We start from the raw sequence: 23,785 nt of genomic DNA, 5'->3' as shown, positions 1-23,785 counted from the left end.
ACTTTACATATTTGCATCTCAAGTGCATTATCACATTGTTGGCACCATATGTTACTACAGTTTACCTTGCTTTCATTTAAAATCATATAAATAAATAAATAAAAATTCTCTTACAACTAAGCAAACAGTTGTTGTTGTTGTTGTGATCTTCAGTTCTGAGACTGGTTTGATGCAGCTCTCCACACTACTCTATCCTGTGCAAGCTTCTTCATCTCCCAGCACCTACTGCAGCCTTCTGAATCTGCTTAGTGTATTCATCTCTTGGTCCCCTTCTACGATTTTTACCCTCCACGCTGCCCTCCAGTACTAAATTGGTGATCCCTTGATGCCTCAGAACATGTCCTACCAACCGATCCCTTCTTCTAGTCAAGTTGTGCCACAAACTCCTCTTCTCCCCAATTCTATTCAATACCCACCCATCTAATCTTCAGCATTCTTCTGTAGCACCACATTTCGAAAGCTTCTATTCTCTTCTTGTCTAAACTATTTATCGTCCATGTTTCACTTCCATACCTGGCTACACTCCATACAAATACTTTCAGAAACGACTTCCTGACACTTAAATCTATACTCGATGTTAACAAATTTCTCTTCTTCAGTAACGCTTTCCTTGCCATTGCCAGTCTATGTTTTGTATCCTCTCTAATTTGACCATCATCAGTTATTTTGCTTCCCAAATAGCAAACTCCTTTACTACTTTGTCTGATTTCCTAATCTAATTCCCTCAGCATCGACTACATTCCATTATCCTCATTTTGGTTTTGTTGATGTTCATCTTATACCCTCCTTTCAAGACACTGTCCATTCCGTTCAACTGCTCTTCCAAGTCCTTTGCTGTCTCTGACAGAATTACGTCATCGGCGAACCTCAAGGTTTTTATTTCTTCTCCATGGATTTTAATGCCTACTCTGAACTTTTCTTTTCTTTCCTTTACTGCTTGCTCAATATACAGATTGAATAACATCGGGGAGAGGCTACAACCCTGTCTCACTCCCTTCCCAACCACTGCTTCTCTTTCATGTCCCTCGACTCTTATAACTGCCATCTCCTTTCTGTACAAATTGTAAATAGCCTTTCGCTCCCTGTATTTTACCCCTGCCACCTTAAGAATTTGAAAGAGAGTATTCCAGTCAACATTGTCAAAAGCTTTCTCTAAGTCTACAAATGCTAGAAACGTAGGTTTGCCTTTCCTTAATCTTTCTTCTAAGATAAGTCGTAGGGTCAGTATTGCCTCACGTGTTCCAACATTTCTACGGAATCCAAACTGATCTTCCCCAAGGTCGACTTCTACCAGTTTTTCCATTTGTCTGTAAAGAATTCGCATTAGTATTTTGCAGCTGTGACTTATTAAACTGATAGTTCTGTAATTTTCACATCTGTCAACACCTGCTTTCTTTGGGATTGGAATTATTATATTCTTCTTGAAGTCTGAGGGAATTTCGCCTGTCTCATACATCTTGCTCACCAGATGGTAGTTTTGTCAAGACTGGCTCTCCCAAGGCTGTCAGTAGTTCTAATGGAATGTTGTCTACTCCCGGGGCCTTGTTTCGACTCAGGTCTTTCAGTGCTCTGTCAAACTCTTCACGCAGTATCGTATCTCCCATTTCATCTTCATCTACCTCCTCTTCCCTTTCCATAATATTGTCCTCAAGAACGTCACCCCTGTATAGACCCTCTATATACTCCTTCCACCTTTCTGCTTTCCCTTCTTTGCTTAGAACTGGGTTACCATCTGAGCTCTTGATATTCATGCAAGTGGTTCTCTTTTCTCCAAAGGTCTCTTTAATTTTCCTGTAGGCAGTATCTATCTTACCCCTCGTGAGATAAGCCTCTACATCCTTACATTTGTCCTCTAGCCATCCCTGCTTAGCCATTTTGCACTTCCTGTCGATCTCCTTTTTGAGATGTTTGTATTCCTTTTTGCCTGCTTCACTTACTGCATTTTTGTATTTTCTCCTTTCATCAATTAAATTCAGTATCTCTTCTGTTACCCAAGGATTTCTACTAGCCCTCGTCTTTTTACCTACTTGATCCTCTGCTGCCTCAAAGCTACCCATTCTTCTTCTACTGTATTTCTTTCCCCCATTCCTCTCAATTGTTCCCTTATGCTGTCCCTGAAACTCTGTACAACCTCTGGTTCTTTCAGTTTGTCCAGGTCCCATCTCCTTAAATTCCCACCTTTTTGCAGTTTCTTAGTTTCAATCTACAGTTCATAACCAATAGATTGTGGTCAGAGTCCACATCTGCCCCTGGAAATGTCTTACAATTTAAAATCTGGTTCCTCAATCTCTGTCTTATCATTATATAATCTATCTGAAACCTTTTAGTATCTCTAGGGCTCTTCCATGTATACAACCTTCTTTCATGATTCTTGAACCAAGTGTTAGCTATGGTTAAGTTATGCTCTGTGCAAAATTCTACCAGGTGGCTTCCTCTTTCATTTCTTAGCCCCAATCCATATTCACCTACAACGTTTCCTTCTCTCCCTTTTCCTACTGTCGAATCCAAGTCACCCATGACTATTAAATTTTCGTCTCCCTTCACTACCTGAATAAGTTCTTTCATCTCATCATACATTTCGTCAATTTCTTCGTCATCTAGTTTCCTTCTATCCCTTTTCCTACTGTCGAATCCCATTCACCCATGACTATTAAATTTTCGTCTCCCTTCACTACCTGAATAAGTTCTTTCATCTCATCATACATTTCGTCAATTTCTTCGTCATCTTGTTGGCATATTAACTTGTACTACTGTAGTAGGCATGGGCTTTGTGTCTATCTTGGCCACTATAATACGTTCAGTATGCTGTTTGTAGTAGCTTACCTACACTCGTATTTTTTTTATTCGTTATTAAACCTACTCCTCCATTACCCCTATTTGATTTTGTATTTATAACCCTGTATTCACCTGACCAAAAGTCTTGTACCTCCTGACACCGAACTTCACTAATTCCCAATAAATCTAACTTTAACCTATCCATTTCCCTTTTTTAAATTTTCTAACCTACCTGCCCGATTAAGGGATCTGACATTCCACACTCCAATCCGTAGAACGCCAGTTTTCTTTCTCCTGATGACGACGTACTCTTGAGTAGTCCCCGCCTGGAGATCCGAATGGTTGACTATTTTACCTCAGGAATATTTTACCCAAGAGGACGCCATCATCATTTAATCATACAGTAAAGCTGCATGCCCTCGTCAAAAATTACAGCTGTAGTTTCCCATTGCTTTCAGCCGTTCGCAGTACCACAACAGCAAGGCCGTTTTGGTTAGTGTTACAGGGCCAGATCAGTCAGTCATCCAAACTGTTGCCCCTGCAACTACTGAAAAGGCTGCTGCCCCTCTTCAGGAATATATATATAATAGAGGGAAACATTCCACGTGGGAAAAATATTTCTAAAAAGAAAGATGATGAGACTTACCAAACAAAAGCGCTGGCAGGTCGATAGACACACAAACATACACACAAAATTCTGGCTTTCGCAACCAACGGTTGCCTCGTCAGGAAAGAGGGAAGGAGAGGGAAAGACAAAAGGATTTGGGTTTTAAGGGAGAGGGTAAGGAGTCATTCCAATCCCGGGAGCGGAAAGACTTACCTTAGGGGGAAAAAAGGACAGGTATACACTCACACACACACACACACACACACACATATCCATCCGCATATACACAGACACAAGCAGACATTGTCTGTGTATATGCACAGACACACACCAACGGTTGCCTCGTCACGAAAGAGGGAAGGAGAGGGAAAGACGAAAGGATTTGGGTTTTAAGGGAGAGGGTAAGGAGTCATTCCAATCCCGGGAGCGGAAAGACTTACCTTAGGGGGAAAAAAGGACAGGTATACACTCGCGCACACACACATATCCATCCGCATATACACAGACACAAGCAGACATTTGCCTTTACAAATACCTTTGTCCTACCTGAAATTGTACAGTACACCCTAATCTTTTCTAGTATGACTTTTTCATCTGTTCAGCCTTTTCCTCCAGATTAAGCAAAGCCTGGCATACTTTTTTTTATGTGATGATCTCTCATGGGTGTCTTGGGCAGTGGTTTTTCCCACTAATTGACTTCTCTCCTTCTAAACATCAATTCAGGAAGAGTGAAACTGGTTGAAGAGTGTGGTAAGTTGTTAATGGCTTGTTGAAATGGTGCGACAAACTCATCCCATTTTGTGTGCTTTGTACTTCTGGGGTGTATGGCTGTGTATAAACCTGTTAAATTCTTTGAATATCCTTTCTATTAGGATTGCATCAGGGTGAAATCTGGATACTAATATATGTTTTATCTTGTTTGTGGTAGTAAATTCCTTTCACTTATTGCCTACAAAATACAATGCATTGTCTGTTAACAATCTCTGCAGCCTCCCTACTCTCAGGAGATAATCTTCTGTAATCCTCCTACTAATAGAACCTGGGTCACAGAATGCAGTGCATACAATTTAACATATTTTGTGAAAACATAATACAAGACAACATATTCGACACCTCCCTTCCCTTGTGGAGACTGTTCAGCAGCATTGAAGGACATTAATTCTAAATGTTTTGTGGGCATTATAGGATGTAGTTCAGTCAACTTGGACTAGTTTGAGTGCTTCGTCTTTTGGCCAGTAATGCACTCCCGAATTACTTGGTGATCTCTTCTCCGTAAGCTGGGAAGATAGCAATACGTATTTATCTTGTTGGTGCATTTGAAACTCCATGGTGACCCCATACAATGTGAGTATACAAAATGAAATCATCTACGCAACTTTCTGGTAACACACATAGAACTGCTTCAAATTCTCATCATTATTTTCAGGCTGTTTACCTTTCTCCATAACAGGTCTTCCTCTTGCAGTTGCTCCAAACTCTTACACAACTTTACATAGTATAGCTGTTGTGTCCTGTCCTGCATAAGCAGAACCCTAATTTCAGAATTCTGTTCTGTGAATTCTAAGAATTCATGGAGCCCTTGAGGTAACCTTGACAAGGTGTCTGCGATTATGTTCTGTTTACCTTTGATGTTTACGGTTTCAAAACTGAACTCTTGCAAGTACATGCACCACCTGGCTAACCATTGATGTAATAATTTGCATGCCAACAGAAAAGAAGGTGCTTTATAGTCACAGTAGACTTTGGTGTGCTTGCCCCATAAGAAGTACTCTAATTTCTTAAATGGCAATATAACCCCAAGAGGCTCAAGCTCTGTCATGGAATATGACCGCTCAGATTCAGAAAGTGTTCAACTAGTAAAACTGATTATCTTAGCTGTCGGTTCCCCTTCATCTTCAGTGATCTGAAATAAGTGTGCTTCTAGTCCCAGTGAAGATGCATTTCTACCCAAGCAAAATCCTGTGACATGTCAGAACATAGTAAGGCTTCCTTTATTTTGGTTAAGTCTGCTTCTTGACATTGATCAGTTTGTAGCCATGGACTGTTTTTCCTCAAAAGAGTCAGAATTTCCTAAAAAATGAAAGCAAACCCAAATATGCCTTGAGTTGTTTTTTATTCTATGGCAGAGGAAAATGTGTGATCGCAAGTTTTCCTGGATCGGGTAGTGTATATCCTGTGACGAGATAATATGAGCCAGGAATCTGACCTTTTCTTTTCTAAACTCTGATTTCATTAAATTAGCTGTGACCCTGTGCCAAACAACTTCTCCATCCAGAGCCATGGTGAAGTACGTTAGCGGATGGGATCCAAACTAGTTCTATAATCAAATAGACTTATCTGATAGTAGAGACAAAAATGGTTGACTACAGCCTGTACTGAGATTTGATTCTAGAGACTGAATAATAGGCATATGCCCATCAAGCAACTCCTCAGATAATAATAATAATGTGAGACAGAGTAAAAGATAACTAGTTCCATATATATACAAGAAGTAGACAAGAAACTCTTGAGTATAATGGCTTAAAGGCAATGCCTTGTTAAATAAATGACTACAAAAACCATAAGTAAGTTGAAGTAGTTTATTGAAATATATTAAAGTGATATATCTATATAGAAAGGCTGATCATTACAGGACTATTTCTTGCATTGCACAGGATGTAAAGTAAGTAAGATGGAGATGCACAAAGTAGATTAACACTGTTTAGCACAATTTATCTGAAATGAAACAACAAAATTGAAAAGATAAGTTTTATTCCTTTTTAAAGAAGGAACACACATTGAGTGTTTTTAAGTTAGTAGGTTGTCGACAGTTGTATGTTAATGAGAAATCAAACTCTTTTTTTGAGATTAGGAGAGATCCCAACATCTTTCCTTTAAGTGGGGGAATATGAAGTGTTACATGCCATTAAGGCACACCACATTTCACACTCGTGAAGTACAAGGAAAGATGATCCTAACAAAATAGTGTTAAGTAGGGAGTAAGTTGCAGAACATACACTGTGTGCAGATGTTTTTTTTTTCGTATGTGCAGAATTTAAATGGGAGGCGTTGAATACGAGAAGACAGCAAAGTGTGACAAGTAAAAGACTTCATCTGCTGTGGGAGGGCCTTTTACGTTTTGCGGTCACAGCTTGGTGGTAGCTTGACCGCAAAAAACCAACCACACTCTCCAAGAATGAAAACAAAAGATAAGGTGACTGTGGAACAGAATAAAATATTATCTAATTTGGGATTTCATGTTGAGCCTTCGAGGTGTATGTTGTATGAAAAGTTGTGTTCTACTATAATTCACAAGTCACGCTAATGATCTGTATACCCATTCAAGGAAATATATGTTTGTAAAAGGAAAGTAATGGAAGTGCTTTTTCATGATACGAGTAGAAGTTATTTTCTTTTGCTCCAATAACAGCTGCAGAACATAAAGAAGTCAAGCCTTCCCTCGGCTACAGATGGGATTTCAGAGGCACTGATTAGCATGGACACTATTTCAAGAGAATCACTTACGGCGACCAGATTAAAAAAAAAAAAGTGAATACATCAGATATTAATTCAGGTGCCCAGGTGTTCTGACTCAGCTTCAACTACAAAGAGTGAGCCAGCATCTTCATAAAACCCTAAACCAACAAGAAAAACACTTAATGCCTCCCTCCTCAATCAGAATTCTCACAGCCACCCCAGTCTATTTTAAATCCCCCTCACACGTGGACAGAAGTGCCGAGGCTCTCCATATTCAGGAATACTGCCTCAGCACCAAATGTAAATGGAGGATGCTGAGGTGCTATTGCAGAATATGGAGAGCCTCAGCAATTCTGTTCAGATGTGTGGAGCAATTTAAAGTAGACCGGGGTGGCTGTGAGAATTTGGATCGAGGAGGTAGGCATGCCTGGGTAATCCATGCAGTTGTGTAACCATGGTGTAAAGGAGGTGACTTAATGGCTAACACAGCTGCCTAGTGAGCGGGAAACATGGGTTCTATTCCTAGCCTTAGTGCAAATTTTCACTTGTCACTTTAGTCTATATACATAGAATCATATCTCTCTGAGACCAGTAAAGTCTATAAAATTGTGTCATTTAATTTGTAAAGACAAAGAGGTCATGAATCCTTAGAATTATTGTAGTATTAGCAAGTGTCAAAAATAAGCAGCATAGTACTATAGTCACATAAAATTGGAAGAACAATGTTGTGGTATTCAGTCCAGAGACTGATTTGATGCAGCTCTCCATGCTACTATCCTGTGCAAGCTTCTCCATCTCCGAATAACTACTGCAGTCTACATCCTACTGAATCTGTTTAGTGTATTCATGCCTTGGTCTCCCTCTACGATTTTTACCCTCTGTGCTTCCCTCCAATACTAAATTGATGATCCCTTGATGCCTCAGAACATGTTCTACCAACTGATCCTTTCTTCTACTCAAGATGTGCCACAAATTCCTCTTCTCTCCAATTCTGTTCAGCTGTTCAGTACCTCCTCATTAGTTACGTGATCTACCCACCTAATCTTCAACATTCTTCTGTAGCACTACATTTCGAAAGCTTCTATTCTCTTCTTGTCTAATCTATTTATCGTCCATGTTTCACCTCCATACATGGCTACACTCCATACAAGTGCTTTTGGAAAATACTTTCTGACACTTAAATCAATACTCGATGTTAACAAATTTCTCTTCTTCAGAAACGCTTTCCTTGCCATTGCCAGTCTACATTTTATATCCTCTCTACTTCAACCATCATCAGTTATTTTGCTCCCCAAATAGCAAAACTCATCTACTCCTTTAAGTGTCTCATTCCCTAATCTAATTCCCTCAGCATCACCCGACTTAATTCAACTACATTCCACTATCCTCATTTTGGTTTTGTTGATGTTCATCTTATACCCTCCTTTCAAGACACTGTCCATTCCGTTCAACTGCTCTTCCAAGTCCTTTGCTGTCTCTGACAGAATTACGTCATCAGCGAACCTCAAAGACTTTATTTCTTCTCCCTGGATTTTAATACATATTCTGAATTTTTCTTTTGTTTCCTTTACTGTTTGCTCAATATATAGATTGAATAACATCGGGGAGAGGCTACAACCCTGTCTCACTCCCTTCCCAACCGCTGCTTCCCTTTCATGCCCCTCGACTCTTATAACTGCCATCTGGTTTCTGTACAAATTGTAAATAGCCTTTCGCTCCCTGTATCTTACCCCTGCCACCTTCAGAATTTGAAAGAGAGTATTCCAGTCAACATTGTGAAAAGCTTTCTCTAAGTCTACAAATGCTATAAACATAGGTTTGCCTTTCCTTAATCTTTCTTCTAAGGTAAGTCATAGGGTCAGTATTGCCTCACATGTTCCAACATTTCTACGGAATCCAAACTTATCTTCCCTGAGGTCGGCTTCTACCAGTTTTTCCATTTGTCTTTCGTTTCCATACAAGAACAATATGTCTACAATAATGCAGAAAGAGCTCTAGAGCGCTTACTACATATATATGTACGTGTACAAATAAACACCAGACAAGAAGTGCAGAGATAATGCAAGAACTGGAGCTGATGACATGCATTTCCTTAAGTTGATTTCAGAGTGGGGTAAAAGTAAGATAAAGTAATAAAACAAAAACTTGTGCAACTATAGGTGCCACAAAACACAAACAAAAGTGTAAGTATGCATAGCCAGCATATTAACTGATATATGAATTTCTCCATGTTAATGACAGATAAAATAAGTAACACAAACAATGTGTAGTGATATGGATGGGAAGTTTAGGAACCAATTACTGAAACCGATGTTGTGAGGTCAGTAGCTTGCCAGCAAGACACCTGCCAGCAAAAACAAAGTTTGAAACGTATTGTGGGACTGGAAGCTGTAACTGGAGTAAGTGCAGAAATGGTTCTCAGTCAGTAGCTTATATGAAAGGTCAGAAAATTACTGTGGAGGAAAGGAAGCACGGCACAATTGTTGTTCTATGGTAGTAGGTCGCAAATACACTCCTGGAAATGGAAAAAAGAACTCATTGGCACCGGTGTGTCAGACCCACCATACTTGCTCCGGACACTGCGAGAGGGCTGTACAAGCAATGATCACACGCACGGCACAGCGGACACACCAGGAACCGCGGTGTTGGCCGTCGAATGGCGCTATCTGCGCAGCATTTGTGCACCGCCGCCGTCAGTGTCAGCCAGTTTGCCGTGGCATACGGAGCTCCATCGCAGTCTTTAACACTGGTAGCATGCCGCGACAGCGTGGACGTGAACCGTATGTGCAGTTGACGGACTTTGAGCGAGGGCGTGTAGTGGGCATGCGGGAGGCCGGGTGGACGTACCGCCGAATTGCTCAACACGTGGGGCGTGAGGTCTCCACAGTACATCGATGTTGTCGCCAGTGGTCGGCGGAAGGTGCACGTGCCCGTCGACCTGGGACCGGACCGCAGCGACGCACGGATGCACGCCAAGACCGTAGGATCCTACGCAGTGCCGTAGTGGACCGCACCGCCACTTCCCAGCAAATTAGGGACACTGTAGCTCCTGGGGTATCGGCGAGGACCATTCGCAACCGTCTCCATGAAGCTGGGCTATGGTCCCGCACACCGTTAGGCCGTCTTCCGCTCACGCCCCAACATCATGCAGCCTGCCTCCAGTGGTGTTGCGACAGGCGTGAATGGAGGGACGAATGGAGACGTGTCGTCTTCAGCGATGAGAGTCGCTTCTGCCTTGGTGCCAATGATGGTCGTATGCGTGTTTGGCGCCGTGCAGGTGAGCGCCACAATCAGGACTGCATACGACCGAGGCACACAGGGCCAACACCCGGCATCATGGTGTGGGGAGCGATCTCCTACACTGGCCGTACACCACTGGTGATCGTCGAGGGGACACTGAATAGTGCACGGTACATCCAAACCGTCATCGAACCCATCGTTCTACCATTCCTAGATCGGCAAGGGAACTTGCTGTTCCAACAGGACAATGCACGTCCGCATGTATCCCGTGCCACCCAACATGCTCTAGAAGGTGTAAGTCAACTACCCTGGCCAGCAAGATCTCCGGATCTGTCCCCCATTGAGCATGTTTGGGACTGGATGAAGCGTCGTCTCACGCGGTCTGCACGTCCAGCACGAACGCTGGTCCAACTGAGGCGCCAGGTGGAAATGGCATGGCAAGCCGTTCCACAGGACTACATCCAGCATCTCTACGATCGTCTCCATGGGAGAATAGCAGCCTGCATTGCTGCGAAAGGTGGATATACACTGTACTAGTGCCGACATTGTGCATGCTCTGTTGCCTGTGTCTATGTGCCTGTGGTTCTGTCAGTGTGATCATGTGATGTATCTGACCCCAGGAATGTGTCAATAAAGTTTCCCCTTCCTGGGACAATGAATTCACGGTGTTCTTATTTCAATTTCCAGGAGTGTATGATTTATGAAACAATTGCAGCTAGCAACATTCATACCAGTTATATGGTAAGGTTTAGAACACATTACTAAATTGATGCAGAGGGGCCAATAGTGTGCTCACAGGAAACACACCCATGCAAATAACACGCAAGATGCACCATGAGGACAAAAGCAATAAGTGAAGTAAGTAGAGAAACAATAGCTAGTCAGTAGGCAAAATGAAGGGTCATAAATAACTATAGAGGAAAAGAAACATGGGAATAGGTATATACATAAGTTACAGTAAAATAACTCGTTCAGGAATGTATACAAAGTCATAAATGTGATTTGTAAAGTAATTGTAACTAGTGAAATTCATACTAACTGTATGAAATAAGTACAAAAGATTTGACCAACTGACATTAAATGACTGAATGGGCTTGTTAACTGTAAACAAAACTTTTCACTATAAGGTAAAACACCTGTCACTATAAAAATAAATGTGTATAGCTTGTATATGGCTAACCATGCTTAGCAAAAAGTATCTGAAACAATGAATGGCTAACTACTTGGTAATGTAAGTGGCTAACCACTTATGGCTAAAAATGAATCACTACTTCAATGTAGACGACTAGCAACCTGTTACTGTAGATTATGTCACATGCCTGCTGAAAGACAATGAAAGTGATAACATATGATTTTGCTCTTGATTTCTGGTATGCCATGTGGTTTTTGAAGTTTGGGATTTGTTTCTATTCTCCAAGTTGATGTTCTAATTGAGGTTCTACCCTGTTTAGTGGGACTTTAGAGAATATCTTGAATGTTATGGTTAGGAGTGAGATCCATCTGTAGTTGTTGTGGTCTGTTTTGGACCCTTTTTTATGGAGTGGGTAGGTGAGAGCCATCTTTCATTCAGCTGGGATTCTTTCATTTGTCTAGATTTCTTCAAAGATGTTTTCGCGAGAGTCTATGGCATTTTTGTTGACATTTTTCCAAAGCTGAGCTGTAACTTCTTTTATTTTTTTCTAGAGGCTTTATAGTTTTTGAGGTTCGGAATGGCTGTAGTTCTTCAGTGAAGGGTGGTTTTTTTCTATGGGTTCTTCACAGTTGAGAAGATTTTTGAACTATTCTGCCAATATTTTGCAAATATCCCTGTTGTTGTAGGCAATATTTCTGTTTTTGTCTTGGAACTGTAGGGTTGATGAGCTGTATTTGGTTATTTTTGTTAAAAGGTATTGTACAAGTTCCTTCTGTTGTTTCTGATGAAGTCTTCATTGATCTGAAAGAGGAGCTGGTCTTCTTGGGCTTTTTTATTCTTGTGGTATTCATGCTCAATAATTTTCTTATATTTATCAAGTTTTGTCCACCAGCCATGTTTTTTGTCTTATGCTATGGGAGCTAATTGTCCAGCTTTACTTATCAGGCTTTCTTTTATTTGGTCCCAGTTTTGGTTTTTTGCATTTCTTTGTTGTGAAGGGAAAATCCTTGGAGTTTATTATCTTTTCTGAACTGTATTCAGCTTTTTGGGATGATTTTGAGTTTTATTTTATAAAGGTAGTGATCAGAATCTAGGTTGGCTCCTCTGAGGACTTTGACATTTTATATTTCTTTGTGGAACATTAGTTTGATTGCCACATGATCAAATTGGAATTCACCTAGGTATGGATTTGGTGAGACCCACATTTTCTGTTTTCGAGGTAACTTTTTAAAGGCTGTGGTTTTTGCAATCATGTTGTGTGCTTTGCACAATTCTATCAATCTGATGCCATATTTGTTAGTTCTCTTATGTGCTGGGTACTTTACAACATTTTTTTGTGTTTTTCTCCTTTCCTATTAGGGAATTGAAGTCCCCCAGAAGCAGGACATTATGTTTTTCTGGTATTTTTTGCACATCAAGTTGTTCCAAAAACGTTCCGCCTTTTCTCTGTCCTTTCTATTGTCTTCATTTATGGGGGCATGTGCATTCCAAATGGTGTACAAGTCGTGAGCTGACTTGAAGGCAACTATGTATAGAGTCTTTCAGATTGTGATTCAGAGTTGATAATCGAGTCTAAAATATTTTTGTCTGTTATGAAGCAGTTCCAAGGGTATGGCGCGTTTTTAATTTTTTTTTTTGCCTACCTGTCCTTTGTACCTTCTGAAGCCTCCAGAAACGAAACCGTTTTAATCCAAGAATCTAGTTATGAGAATTTCGTGCTTCTTGAGGATGTCAGTAAGGTGTTTAAAGTTTCCAGGTTTTAGAAGAGAATTTACATTGAAAGTAGCTATTTAACTTGGTTTCTATACTGAATCTTGCTTGAGGTTCCAAAATGCTCCGACTCATCTCGGTGTAATGCTGCATACTCCCCAGAATCTGACTGACTGCTTGTGCACTTTGGTGTGGTGGATTTCCCACCTGGGCTAATTTATTTCACATCACACCCTTTCATGATTAATAATATTAAAGGTGGTGTGGAAACTATTGTTAGAGCCACTGGTTTACAACCATGGTTGTTAGCCCTGGAGGTTTTTCTCAGCCACCCAGTCTGATGACAGCCACCTTTGGATTTTGATTTCTGTGTTGGCCTGCGGGTGGTGTTTTATTTCCCACCTACCCTGAATATCTGTAAAGCCTTCTCCTATTTGCCACCTGGGGATGCCTGTTTATGTTATTTTTTTGTTTACTATTGAACTTTGTGTCCAGCATATGACAACTTCGGCTTCACTTACTAGTTGTCTGTATATCTATATCTACATATACAACTACACTCCGAAAACACCTTATGGTGTGTGGCGGAGGGTACTTTGAGTACCACTGTCGCTTCTCCCCATCTTCTTTTCCAATCACAAATGGTTATTGGTTTTGGCTATTTATGAATGATACATTACATTTGTTTATGTCAATGGCCATCTGCCAATCGCTGCACATAGCATCGCTCTTCTGCAAGCCTTTATGAATTTCAATACAATTTTCTAGCATTGCGACTTCTCTGTATACAGCGGCATTGTTTGTGAAAAGTCTCATGGAACTTTTGACATTATCCACCAGATCATCTGTGTATCATCTTCTTATTCTTATTCTATCTATCTGTCCACCCACCTTCTATCTACACATACATAAAATTATGTCCTTTGCTGTGGTTTTGGTCTATTGTTCAGGTTAATGTCAGAAACTAGTGTAGGGATTTCGATAAAGGTTTTCACTAATACATAGACTGATTCAGGAGGAAGCTTTGTGTGTAGAATTTATTCATATTCCATGCAAACTGGCTGAACCATGATGAATTAAACGCTCACACCACTGTGAAAATGATGCCATTGCCATCTAGTGGTGAGTAGCAGATTTCTTGGGATCATCCAAGCAGAGAGTGCTTTCTATCAGTGTTACGTGATGAAGGATGCTTTGTACAAATGTTGTGTGGCAAAGGGTACTTCATGCCATTGTTGCATGAATGTCACTAGTATCTATTTCAGTATTTAATTTGACCTTATTTGCTGTGAAATGCAATCTGCACGTGATCAAATTTTTCATTACTACTAAGTCCATTTAATGTTTTAGATCAACTATTCTTTTCTCACAAAAGTCCAAGGGCTTCAGTAATGTTACTTTTTTATGGCTTCAATGCTTTGAAATGATGTTTAAAATTAAAATATTTGTGATGTTTCCAACCATTTAATTAACTTGGCCAACTCTTCTGTGTGTTGAAATTTGTGAGTAAATTCAATTGCATTTTATTACAGTGTCCCAAATGTTGTGAAAGAAATGTCTGAAATAAGAAGCTATATTAAAAGTAAAAAAAAGTGTTACATGTCTGTTTCCCTATGTAGTGAGACTAACCACTCATATGTGCACAATTTGTTTTCATGATCACTGTGCAACACATATCTAGTTAAGCGAATTCTAAGGGTATGCTTACAGTGCAGCCTCGCTGCTGGTGCTCGCATCTTGATGCTTGCCAGGAGCCTTGTTGCATTTATGCCGCAGCCTCACGGCTGGCACATCATTACTCGATGGTTGTACGGGCATCTTGCTTCTCACCAGAAATCTTTACCATACATCTGTTCAAGTCACTATGTGAGTGGAGTACTTGCACTGTGTGATTCAAAACAATACTTTTGACTTCATCTGATGACAGTAATAGTGGTCTATCATGCTACAAATGTGATTATTGAATGTGAGAAGGAAGAAGAGATATGGATCCACTCTTTGAATGTTGACTATCCACACTGCAGATACTTTCACCTGATCTGCCAACAGCACTTATTCAGACAGTTATGAATGTCGAAACAAATTTTACAGTTGATTTTAAATTTTATTAGACTAGAATAGTTACAGATATGAAGATTCAACCCAACATTATTAATATAATTTCTGTGGAGGAACAATTCATAGACCTACTCACTCTGAGGTAATATTTTGTCAGTTTTGAAGGAAGGAAGGAAATGTGAGTGAGTAAGTAAGTAAGTAAGTAAGTGTGTAAGTGTATGGTAGAATACCAGTACTGTGATCATGCAGTCAGTCTTAGAATATTGTTCAAGTGTGTGAAATCCATATGAAATATGAATATATGGAATATTAAACACACAAATGTAAGGACAACACCAATAGCTGCATGTCTGTCTGGTCCAATAAACAGCTTTACTGAAATGTAGAAAAATCTGAGCTGGCAGATGCATGAGAGTCGCAAACTATTTTCTCATAAGACTATTTACAAAGTTTCCAGGACCAGTATCTCAAGGAATCTAGGAGTATACTACAGTCTCCTGCATATCACTTCTACAGTGATCACAAGGACAAGGTTAAGGTAATTACAGCTCACACAGAGGCATTTTCCCATGCTCCGTTCACGAATGGAACAGGAAGGAACTTTAATGTGTTTTACAGTGGGAAGTACTCTCTGCCATGCACTTCATGGTAGTTTGCAGAATATAAATGTATATAAAGATGCAGAAGTAGACTATGACAGCATCCATTGCATGCAGTCACTGTAAAGAAACTCCTAAGGAAACAGAGTATTGCATAATAGATGTAAAACAAAGCATACGGCTATAGACAGAGAGATGCTGAATGAAATGTATTTGGCAGTCATGAGAACATTGTGTGTGAAGTCTTCAATGATTACTGTAGCAGAATATTGTTAAAGGACCTTAAACAAAATCCAAAAAAGATCATATGTAAAGCCTGTTAGTGGCACTAAAGTTAGCATATAGTCACTCACGAGTTGAAATTGAGTGCAGAAATGCTTAATTCCGTTATCAAATGTCCCTTTACGAAGGAAAACCCAGGAGTATTGCCCCAATTTAAGTCCTGTACCAATGAAAAGATGAGTGGAATAGATGTTAGTGCCAGTGGCGTTGAGAAACGGCCAAAATCTTTAAAATTGAACTAAACTCCAGGGCCCAATGAGATACCTGTCAGATTCTACACTGAATTTGCACCTGACTTAGCCCCTCATTTAACTGTAATCTATCATAGATCATTTGCACAAAAAACCGTGTTCAGTAGATGGAAGAACGCACACGTCACACCTGTCTGCAAGAAGGGTAGCAGAAGTGATCCACAAAACTACTGTCCAATATTCTTGAGATCCATTTGTTGTAGAATCTTAGAACGTGTTCTAAGCTCAAAAGTAATTAGGTATTTTGAACAAAATGACCTCCTCCTTGTCAACCAGCAAGGATTTCGAAGAGATGGATTGTGTGAAAACAACCTTCCACTTTTCTCACATGACATCCAGAAAGCCATAGATCAAGGCAGTCAGGTATATGTAACATTTCTTGATTTCCAAAAACCATCTGACTCAGTACCACACCAATGCTTATTATAAAAAGTACGATCATGTATGGTATCAAACACAATTTGTGACTAGGTTAAAGATTTCTTGGTAGGGGAGATGTAGCATGTTACCTTGGATGGAGAGTCTTCGACACATGTAGAAGTAACTGTGGGTGTACCCGGGGAAGTGTGTTGGGTCCGTTCTTGTTCATGTTGCATATTAATGACCTTGTGGACAATATTAACAGTAACCTCAGATTTTTCACAGATGACACAGTTATCTACAATGAAGTACAGTCTGAACAAAGCTGCACAAATACACTCCTGGAAATTGAAATAAGAACACCGTGAATTCATTGTCCCAGGAAGGGGAAACTTTATTGACACATTCCTGGGGTCAGATACATCACATGATCACACTGACAGAACCACAGGCACATAGACACAGGCAACAGAGCATGCACAATGTCGGCACTAGTACAGTGTATATCCACCTTTCGCAGCAATGCAGGCTGCTATTCTCCCATGGAGACGATCGTAGAGATGCTGGATGTAGTCCTGTGGAACGGCTTGCCATGCCATTTCCACCTGGCGCCTCAGTTGGACCAGTGTTCGTGCTGGACATGCAGACCGCGTGAGACGACGCTTCATCCAGTCCCAAACATGCTCAATGGGGGACAGATCCGGAGATCTTGCTGGCCAGGGTAGTTGACTTACACCTTCTAGAGCACGTTGGGTGGCACGGGATACATGCGGACGTGCATTGTCCTGTTGGAACAGCAAGTTCCCTTGCCGGTCTAGGAATGGTAGAACGATGGGTTCGATGACGGTTTGGATGTACCGTGCACTATTCAGTGTCCCCTCGACGATCACCAGTGGTGTACGGCCAGTGTAGGAGATCGCTCCCCACACCATGATGCCGGGTGTTGGCCCTGTGTGCCTCGGTCGTATGCAGTCCTGATTGTGGCGCTCACCTGCACGGCGCCAAACACGCATACGACCATCATTGGCACCAAGGCAGAAGCGACTCTCATCGCTGAAGACGACACGTCTCCATTCGTCCCTCCATTCACGCCTGTCGCAACACCACTGGAGGCGGGCTGCACGATGTTGGGGCGTGAGCAGAAGACGGCCTAACGGTGTGCGGGACCGTAGCCCAGCTTCATGGAGACGGTTGCGAATGGTCCTCGCTGATACCCCAGGAGCAACAGTGTCCCTAATTTGCTGGGAAGTGGCGGTGCAGTCCCCTACGGCACTGCGTAGGATCCTACGGTCTTGGCGTGCATCCGTGCGTCGCTGCGGTCCGGTCCCAGGTCGACGGGCACGTGCACCTTCCGCCGACCACTGGCGACAACATCGATGTACTGTGGAGACCTCACGCCCCACGTGTTGAGCAATTCGGCGGTACGTCCACCCGGCCTCCCGCATGCCCACTATATGCCCTCGCTCAAAGTCCGTCAACTGCACATACGGTTCACGTCCACGCTCTCGCGGCATGCTACCAGTGTTAAAGACTGCGATGGAGCTCCGTATGCCACGGCAAACTGGCTGACACTGACGGCGGCGGTGCACAAATGCTGCGCAGCTAGCGCCATTCGACGGCCAACACTGCGGTTCCTGGTGTGTCCGCTGTGCCGTGCATGTGATCATTGCTTGTACAGCCCTCTCGCAGTGTCCGGAGCAAGTATGGTGGGTCTGACACACCGGTGTCAATGTGTTCTTTTTTCCATTTCCAGGAGTGTATTTTGTCAGACCTTGATAAGATTCCAAAGTGGTGCAAAGACTGGCAACTTGCATTAAGTGTTCAAAAATGTAAAACTGTGACTTAAAAAAAATGAAAAAATATAGTATCCTATGAAAATAATATATGTGAGCCAGAGTTGAAATTCGTAGTCATACAAATACCTTGGTGTACGCATAATGGGAACATGAAATGGAACAATCACATATGCTGTCATGGGTAAAGCAGCTAGCAATCTTCCATTTATTGGTAGAATAATTGGGAAATGCAATCAGTCTGCAAAGGAGATTGTCCACAAATCACTTGTGCAACCCATCTTAGAATATTTCTCAAGTGTGTGGCACCATTACGAAATAACTCTAACAGGGAATATTGAATGTATACAGAAAAGGGCACCTTCACAGGTTCGTTTGGCACTTGGGAGCGTGTCACAGAGATGATGTTGAAACTGAACTGGCAGACTCCTCAAGGTAAATGGAAACTACCCTGAGAAAGTCTACTTACAAAGTTTCAAGAACTGGTTTTAAATGATGACTTAGGAATATAGTCCAGTCCCCTACATATTGCTCCTATAGGTATCATTAGGACAAGAGTAAATGAGCACAAACACAGGCATTTAAACAATCATTTTTCCTGCACTGTGTACGTGAATGAAACAGGAAGAAGCTCTAATACAGGGCTTCACAACATACGTGCTCGCGGGGCAAGCTGTGAGCAGCAAGGCGCGAGCACGGAGCAGCGCGAGCACGCTACCCCCACTACCGGACCAGAGCGGAGAGTGGGGAGAGTCACATGGGGGCACACAACAGCTGCTGCCAGTCACTGTAAATCCGCGGCCACCTGCAAGGATATCACTCACGAATTATTACTGTGACAAATGAAACAAATTAAGGAGAATGTACACGTGCCACATAATTTTATTAGCTTAGTGTATGCAGCATGCAGTTTAAATTTCGATCAGACAATGCGTTTCTCAGGCGCGTCTTGATACATTTCATTCCAGAGAACAGTTATTCACAAACATACATGGAACCGAACACTGATATTATTGTAGCCGCCAGTTTGTGCAAATGAGGAAATCTATCTTGAGGGAAGTGTCTGTAAAATTCCAAAATGTTTTTCTTGCTCTGAAATTTGTCTCTGTATTCTCTGTCACACTGCAGGTCAATAATTTCTAGTTGCAGCTCAGGACGAATCTCTTCAATATTCGCTGAATATGGAGAGGAGAACAAATCAGAATCACTGTCTAGTGCTGTCAGATCTTGAAAGCGTTGATCAAATTCTTCCTTAAGGGCAACTAAACTATGTGAATAACGTTCACAGTCTTTGTGAACATCTTGCATGGATGATAATTTAGGAAAATGAGCTAGATTTCCTGTTTCCAGCTGACTCACCCAAAGTGTCAATTTCATTTTAAAAGCTTGTATTCGATCTATGAAATGAGTAATTAGCAGATCTTTACCTTGTAGTGAAATGTTCAAAGCATTCAGATGGCTAGTTAAATCTGCTAAGAACGCGAGATCACATTTCCATGAAGGCTCTTTCAATTCAGGAACACACATGTTATTTATTTCCATGAACATATTTATCTCATCTAATAGGCAAAAATTTGATTTAATAATTCGCCACGACTAAGCCAGCAGACCTCGCTGTAATAAGGCAGGCTACCATACTGGCTTTCTACATCCTCAAGAAAGCTTTTAAGTGCCATGCTTCCTTATATAATTGGTTGTACGAACAACAACACTCATCACATTTTTTTGGAGTGATACTCTTTGCACATAAGTTTTCCTGGTGGATCACACAGTGAACGCCCCTTATTTCATTCGGCATGGTCAGTTTTTGCATTTTCTCCTTCAACAGCGCAACGAAACCTAATTTTTTCCCTGTCATCGCTGGTGCACCGTCTGTAGACACTGAAACTAAAGAATTCCATGACAATCCTATATTTTCAACACTTTCTTCAACACTACTTAAAATATCACCTCCGATTGTAGTGTTCTTCATGGCTACTACATCGAGGAGCTCCTTCCTCACCTGAAGATCTCTATTAACACCTCTAATAAATATGGAAAGGTGCGCTGTTCCAGTGATATTGACACTTTCATCCAGAGCTAGAGAATACGCCACAAAATCTTTATAGATATTTGTAAGCTGGCTCTGGACGTCATCTGCCATGTCCTGTATGCGACGCATAATGGTCATGTCAGATAATGGCACAATCCGAAACTGTTCAACTTGAGATGGACACAAATGTTCCGCTGCAACTACCAAACATCTTTTGTTAAATCGCCATCAGTGAAGGGGCGCAGGGATTTTGCTAAACACAAAGCAATTTTGTAGCTCACTCTGAGAGCTGCCTCAGTTGATTTTTCTTCGTCATCCAGATCTTCTTCGGATAGCTTCCTTTTAAGTTTAATAACTTCCTGTACACGATCTGGTCCATCACATTTTCCACTTCCATAGTCTTTCGCGTGGTACGACATGTAATGTTGCTGCAAATTAAATTTCCTAAAAGAATTCAGCGTTTTGTGACATACTAAACATTTTGCAACACCATCTTTTTCTGTAAACAGATACAATTCCTCCCAATGGGGGTTGAACTGCGAAAGCATGGTTGGGGTTACACAACGGCGACTTGACATGATTCTTAACCAGCGAAGTGACTGTTAGAGCTGATCGTAGTACTTTTAACGTTACACAGTCGGCGCGAATTCAATAGGCACGCTGCGGTCCTATTCATACGTGCGCGCGCATTTCCCCTCCGTCCCTACTCTGCGACCTTGCACCTGCTCACGAGCACGTGCCTGAGCAGACGCGAGTACTCGCGCTCAAAACCAGCCAGTTGTTAAGCCCTGCTCTAATAACTGGTACAGTGGGACATACCCTCTGCCATACACTTCACGGTGGTTCACGGAGCACAGATGTGGAGAGAAACAGAGTGAGATGCTATGCAACAAGAAGGACAATAATGCTACACTGAGCCTGAAGTAGCCAAGGACAGCTCAAATTTCAGTATGGGTGGTGACAGTCACAGAACGAAACACAGACCAGTTTGATATCATCTCATGGCGAGAAGCATAATGAGCAGTGTGGCAAAAATGTCGGTGCAGGTTAAATGGGCTGGTAACATGCATGGGATTTGATTCATCGTTGCCAGGTCATGCCGGCGAGTAGCAAGGTAGCATTGTAAACACACCCTAAGGAACTTGGATGTCACTGGCATGCGGGAGAACTGGAACTGACTATAAAGTAAGAGGACTGAGTAACACTGTTAAGCAAACACTGAAGAATGTCAGTTGCATGTAACCTATTGAAATTAATGTTACAGTTTAAATATATGCAAATGTTCGGAATATACTGTATACGTACTTTGTATGAACTAGCAAAGGCCACAAGTACAAATAATAAAAAGGCCCATTGCTTTCAGTGTAAAACATAGAGTTAATAACATAAAAATGTTCTCTCAGGGTATTTTGTTTGATGTCAAAGGAGGAACTGTGTGAGCTATATCATGCCACTGTAATTAAATATACTAATTGTTTGAAAGACTAAATCCATTCTGTCCATGAGAGAGAGAGAGAAAATCCCAACTTAAATATTGTCTGTTGTTTGTATTTAAAATTATATGTAGATTTTTTTTTAAGCTGTCAACAATTATAGTTTATACAAAGTAATTCTCATCATGAGTTTTCTTTTGCAAACAAAAATATTGCATGCAACAAAAAAGCTGTGTGGAGAAAAGAATTTATTTCATTTTTTCAAAGTATACAGTGTTTCTTGAATTTTACCTGTCATGGTACAATAACAAATTTAGCCAGTATTATCTACTAAATAGAACTAAATTCAATAAGGGAAATATAGTTTCCCATTGTAACAGTGTGCAGTTATCCAGTGGCAATTTTTTGTGTGTTTGCGTACTTCATTTATAAATGGGGAAGAGATTAAAAAATACGGCAAGCACCTTTACGCATTGCACATCTGTGGTAAAGGATCACATTTGAGCCCAAGATTAATTCGCAGAAACAGAAAAAATAAACTTAATTAACATATACTGCTCAACCTTGGTGCGGTACAGAGCCAAATTTTAAATCACAATAGCTTGTTTGACAATATTACCTAAGGTTTCCAGAGTGAAATTTTCACTCTGCAGCAGAGTGTGCACTGATATGAAATTTCCTGGCAGATTAAACTGTGTGCTGGACCGAGACGCAAACTCGGGACCTATGCCTTTCGGAGGCAAGTGCTCTACTGACTGAGCTACCAAAGCATGACTGATGACCCATCCTTGCAGATTTATTTCTGCCAACACCTCTTCTTGAACACTCTAAACTTCACAGAACCTTTCCTTCGAAAAATGCAGGATTAGTACTTCTGGAAGAAAGGTATTGTAAAGATATGGCTTAACCAGAGCTGGGGGATGAAATTTTCACACTGCTGCAGAGTGTGCACGGGTATGAAGCTTACCTAATGTTACTCATAACACAGACCTGTAAGTGGAATGAGGAGATAATTAAATAATAACTTCTCTATCCAGTTGTAAACAGGCAGTATCTTCAGAAGCATTTATGTCCCATTCCATTAGACTGTCACATGAATTAGGGCGAACACTTTTAGTTTTCATACTATTCTGTAGCTTGCTCCGTGAACAGCAAATTAACAAATATTAAACTGATACCGCAGTTTGACATTCTCTCTCGCGAGCATTGGGAGAGGGAACAGTGCAGGGTAGGAAAAAGTGGGGGTCTAGATTGTGACATATGCAAATAATTTCATTGTTTTTATCTTTTGAAATTCTGCATTTTTTTTTTTTTTTTTTTTAAGTAGGAGACTAAGTAATGCATAGTTAAAGAAGATACAAAAATAATAGCAGAAGAATTCAGTTTGAGAGGAAATGAAACTAATGGACTGATTCAAAAATTCTGGTTCATTTGCAAAATATATCCATCAAACAAATTTGGGAAAAAGCAACATGACATTTAAACAGTTATTATACATCACATCATACTTGCAAAAAGTAAAAATGTAAGTAGCACTAGAAGAGCTAAAGACTTACTAACATCATAGTTCTTGAACTAATCAGTCACAAATGAAGAGGCCCGAGGAAGAAATTTTGTGATAATTAGTCTGATAATGCTATCTATTATGGTTCTGATTGCACTAAATGTTATTAATATGTAGTTCCACTTACACCCCTAGAAAGTGCTGATGGCTATATGAATCATTTTGTCTTGTCATAGTTTTCTTTTTGTCTGTGAATGAAAACAATGCCATGCCACAGAGTAAACATGGCAGTTATGTTGAAATCTTTTCATCGAATAAATAAACGGATGTTTGGACAGCCAGAGAAGTGGTCATGTGTGTGTAACTTGCATTTATGCGAATGTGAGTTAATGTATGTTGTCTAATTCAGAAGAAGGCCTTTTGGCCATAAGCTTACTTGAAACTTTCTGGCAGATTAAAACTGTGTGCCCGACCGAGACTCGAACTCGGGACCTTTGCCTTTCGCGGGCAAGTGCTCTGCCATCTGAGCTACCGAAGCACGACTCACGCCCAG

This window comes from Schistocerca cancellata, chromosome 2 (genome assembly GCF_023864275.1).
Source record: "Schistocerca cancellata isolate TAMUIC-IGC-003103 chromosome 2, iqSchCanc2.1, whole genome shotgun sequence".
Taxonomy (NCBI): Eukaryota; Metazoa; Arthropoda; class Insecta; order Orthoptera; family Acrididae; genus Schistocerca; species Schistocerca cancellata.
The sequence above is the reverse complement of the archived record's forward strand: the minus strand, read 5'-3'. Positions refer to the sequence as shown.